Below are 4948 nucleotides of genomic sequence, written 5' to 3'. Positions count from 1 at the left end.
TCAGGTCCCTTCCGACCCTACAAACTATGAAACTATGAACTAGAGCTCATTGAACAAGCTTTAGTTCTAGCACCCCCACCACCAGTTTGAAGCACAGGACACTGTATACATGTGACACTGCATGTGCTTTAATTAGAGTGGTTCTCATAGCCACTCCAATTAAAGTGCCCCTCGCCTCCACCCCGGAGCCCATGTCTAGATGCTCTAAAATTTCATTCAACAATGGAGTTCATGTCCTTAGAAGAATGACCAATAGCCCACCTCCTAGAAATGTTATGGAACGTTGGTTTCAAGGTTCCCCAGAATCAGTAATAAATCTAGGATTTTATGGTTTGCTACATGTTGATATATCAAAAACAGTGATGCCAAACAGGCTTGCTTAACTGCTGCAGGGACAATGTGACAATCAAATGCTCTGTGTAGTCCATGTCACTGAAATTGTTCCTCTCTCTAATATATGCAAATCTAAACATAACTTGCAGTCTTATGTATATGCCAGCTAATGTATTTGTTACAAAAATAGAGGGTCCTTCTCCAAACTCAATTCTGTGGTTAGTGCCAACAGTATTAAATAAGGGCAGGGTATAGTTTAGTAGTTGGTCTACACTCAGGTTTTCCCTGACTGAACTGAAAACTAGATTTAGATACATAGGTGCATCATTCTAATGTGGATGCGGTATTATTGATAAAAAGATGTTTTGGTATCCAGGCCATATTTACCAGTATAAAATACCTTTCTATCTGTACAGATACCTTTCTTTAAGTAGGTCCATTTAGTTGTCAGCAAGATCTGTGCAAAAAAGTGAGGGTAGATAAGTACTAAGAGGCTCTCAAACCACACTCAAGCAATTGGTGTCAGATCAGATGTGAAATTGTGGGTCTATCTCACAGCACTGTACCAGTGTGCAAAACCTGCTGCTGTAACTTATCGAAGGAAGCCATTTATGTCCGTCTTGAAATATCAACTAAAATTTCTTACTATTCTGGCTTGCCAACATTTTAGTTACCCAACTAACAAGTTATGTTATGAGTCAAATGGCAAAAGTTTAATCCTATTAAAATATGTACATTAGAGTTCTTAATGATCCTAGCAGCCCAAAGGAAGTCCATTCCCTTTTGTAAGGAAGGCACCAAAAGGGCTGGAAGACCCCCTTGGCTCAAAAGGGAAGTCATTGACCTCCAGAAATTTAAAAAGTGAAGCTTATAAAGGATGGAAGTCAGAAATTACCACCGAAGAGGAATACTCAGCAATAGCCGGCACCTGTAGGGATCAGATTAGGAAATCAAAGGCACAAACTGAATACAGATTGGCAACTGGAATCAACGACAACAAAAAGTCCTTCTTTAGATAGGTAGGAAGTTGGAGAAAAAATATGGGGAACATAGGGCCCCTGATGAACAAAATGGGACAGCTGATAACTGACACTCAGGACAAAACCAAACTCCTTAACGAATACTTCACAACGGTATTCCTCCAGGCCAAGGGTGTCGGACTGCTTGACAGGATACAGCATGAGCAAGGTGGAGGTGATCACCCTCCCATAGTTGTCAAAGATCTTATCTCAAGGGGGGACACCTAGAGAGGCTGAATATCTACAAGTCAGTTGGACTGGATGAACTACACCTGAGAGTGCTAATAGAACTGGGTGACATAATTGCATGACCTATGGCCAAGCTATTTGAGGACTCGTGGTGCTTGGGAGAGGTCCCAGAAGACTGGAAGAGGGTCAATGTGTTGATTATCTTCAAGAAAGGGAAAAAGGATGACCCAGGGAATTACAGGCCAATCAGTTTGAGCTCAGTCCCTGTTAAAATCCTGGAAAAAAATATCAAAGAATCCATTATTGATAAGCTAACAGAAGGCAGTATTCTAAAGGACTGACAACATGGCTTCGTTGCGGGCAGGTCATGCCTGACCAACCTCAGTGAGGGATGGGGCCCATGTGATTCGTAGATTCAGCTGATTCGGCAGCAGCCAAATCTTTGAATCAGATGTGGCTGAATCAATTTGGGACAGTGATTGGAATCACTGAATTGAATCACTGTCGCCCAAATCAGCCGAATCCGAATCCAAAGTGAATGCTAGCTACTTTGCACAGGCCCAGTGGGATGATACATCTGAGACCCCAAACTACACATAGAAATTGCAGTGATTTAACTACATTAGTATAGTTAAATTAGCGCATCTTTATGAATGAGCACTTGTACATTTGGTTATGAACTGAAGCAAGGTACATCGTTACTAGTTATTCTCAAATCTATTTAACAGTATCCACAGAGGGGCTGCCCTGATCTCACTAATTGTTTTTGTTAAGTAGGTATAACTCCTCTGTGTAGAGAAGTCCTTAAGTTCTAAAGAATTCAGTGCACTGTTGTCCTGCACCTTGTATAGTCATTTACATAAGTGGGTTAGCGATACAGTCTAAATAATATAGCAGTGTTTTACACCCATTTTCCATTCACTCTATACTTGTGTAAATTACTGTGCAAGATACAAGGCAACAGAGAATCAGCCCTTGATTTTATAAATACGTTGCGTGCCTGTACATAAAATATGTATACACAAACAGTTAAAGCATAATAGATAATTTGTATGTTCAAATCCACAATTTTCATGGATTTTCTAGGAACTGCACATTCAGAATAGGCACATGTTTTCCAAACTCAGGCCCTAAAAGTTAATAGTCTTACTGCACAGTGGTGGCCTAGCTATGTAATTGTATTCTCCATCCAGGAGCTGTTAATAAACTATATAAAGACTTCAAAAGAATCCCTGATTCTTACAGCAGTACTCTAATGTATTATAATATACTTATATAATTATAAGTATTCTAATGGCTAGCCTGAGGAAGTACTTTCAGCCCCAGAGAGGGGCAGCTAGGAAGAGACTGCAGTGTTGCAGGGCAGAAGACCCTGGAGGACTCTCCCACTTGTGCCAGTGTGCAGCAGGCAGCAGCTGAGGAGTACAAGCAGCAGGTAAGGGCGATCAGAGGACTGCTGATCAACCCAGATGCTGAGGGCTGGGATGTTGGCGCTACCGTCCTGACCGCAGTTGATTGCCACAACGAAAGTAAGGTCAGAGGTGGCACAGGCAAGTTGGGAGCCAGGGAGGGCCTGCCCAGCATAGAAGCCTCCCATACCAGGTCATTCTTTGACCAAAGACCAAAAATTAATTGATAAGGGAAGTGACTCAGTGGGTATTTCATAGACTGAGCACTCAACCTCAGCTCACAGATGAGGAATTAATTGAAGGAAGTATTTGGTTTTTTTGTTGGTTATGACCAACTGAGTCCTGAGTTGATTTGTTTTGTTGAATTTGGCCCTTGGTGAGTGTAAGGACAGTTGGCATGAGGCATTGACCCCAAAGACAATGCTGGCCCAATCAAATCAAGGCTGGTTGGGGGGAATTGGTTAAAAAAAGAAAAAAAAAATGATGTAAGTTTGCATGTGCCTTCTCTGTCAGCAGAGAAGAGGGTTTTGCTCCCAGGATAAGTGTGTCATACAACATTGAGGAAGTGGTAACAGTGCAGTGTAGGGGAGGTGGAGCCCGACAAAAACACTCTTTTGCCAGGCCCAAGGTATCACCCAGTGGAACTAGCTTCCCAACAGAAGTAAGATCAAAGTCTTGGCAGGTGAGAGAATAACAACAAAAAGCAGCTGCGTGATTGTGTGGCTCCTTTCACCCTGTTGTCACTCATCAGGAGGGCATCAGGCCAGAGGAGACACAGGCCTTACAGCACTTACCCTTGATACTCCTATAAATGGGGAAGATCATGCAGCCAAACAAGCCAACCATTGAAAAACAATCTAATGGAGGGTAGGGGTTTCAATCTGACAGAATGAGGAGCAATGATCTCAAGTTGCAGCAAGGAAAGTTTAGATTAGATGTCAGGCAAAACCCTGAAAGGTTGTGGAATCCTCATCCTTGGGGGTTTATAAGACCTGGCTAGAAAAACTCTTGGGTGGGATGATCTAGTTGAGGATGGTCATGCTTCAAGCAGGAGATTGGCCTAGATGACTTCCTGAGGTTCCTCCCAACCCTAATTTTCTATGATTTTTATGCAATTTGGCTTGATGAGTCTTGCTTTTTTAAGTGTTACAAATGATGTGTGCTCCCTTTTTATTTTTGAGAGGCAAGGATTTTCCATAGCTGTTATTAGACCAACTTGATTAGTTAGAAAAACTGTTGAACAAGCTTTGGGACATGAAGTGCCCTTCTTCAGGTCTGTAGCCAGTCTACCATTTTATTTAGTGAGGACAGGAAATCAGGTGAGCATCCAACATTGTTCTTACCCATCAACTCCAGACTTCACATTTAAATGTAATAGGTGTCCTTATCTCTTGAGGGTAATAAATAGCATTTACATAGTAATGCACACATTCAAAAGCTTTGAAATCATTAACTGTATTTGATTTCATCTTTGTATCTTTTTCTTTTTGAACAAGAACAAACTTACCTGCTTCCTAGACTCTGTTCACCACCTTTGTGCAAAAACCAGTTCCAGGAGCCTGAAAAAGAAGGCCCTTTCTAAAGTACAAATATATCCAGGCTCTGACCTGTGTACTGAGACAATCACATAATTCATTGAATCCACACGGCAGCATTTTCCTTGGCACAATGATAAGTTAGTGCTTACCATGCTACAAACCATGATTGTAGTGGGGAAATCTGGACACTCATGCCACACTGCCACAGTTGCTGGTGCCCAGTCCAGAGATTTATGGGTATTTTTCACATGGTGTCATGCACTCTGTGAGAGGCTTCCTTCACAGAGACCTGGAAGGTAGGAGCACAGGAAAACCTGGGTACAGAGAGATGGTTAGTTGGTCCCATTTACAAAACTGAAACATCATGTCTCAATCCAGATACAACCTTACAACTATGTCACATCCCTTATTGTGATCAGGACATACGCAACTCATAGGGAGGGCACGGGGGGGGGGGGGA

At 42.1% G+C, this 4948-nt stretch overlaps 1 protein-coding gene across 3 annotated transcripts in view; it reads right to left on the bottom strand.

Annotated features, from left to right (window-relative positions):
* Positions 1-2842: 2842 nt before the first annotated feature.
* Positions 2843-4948, bottom strand: part of LOC109286943 (zinc finger protein 648-like) — a 21203-nt gene continuing 19097 nt past the window's right edge. Inside the window, exons 2-4 of one of the 3 annotated variants that reach the window (XR_002094720.1) lie at positions 4638-4777; positions 4458-4564; positions 2843-2956 (exon numbers count right to left, since the gene is read on the bottom strand). The gene's annotated coding sequence lies outside the window, so the exon portion shown is untranslated. Of the gene's footprint in view, positions 2957-4457; positions 4778-4948 lie in introns of all 3 variants that reach the window. The other 2 variants (XR_002094721.1, XR_002094719.1) reach the window with 2 other exon arrangements.

This window comes from Gavialis gangeticus, unplaced genomic scaffold, assembly GCF_001723915.1.
Source record: "Gavialis gangeticus isolate Ggan-Ray unplaced genomic scaffold, GavGan_comp1, whole genome shotgun sequence".
Taxonomy (NCBI): domain Eukaryota; kingdom Metazoa; phylum Chordata; order Crocodylia; family Gavialidae; genus Gavialis; species Gavialis gangeticus.
This window is presented reverse-complemented; position numbering and strand designations above follow the sequence as displayed.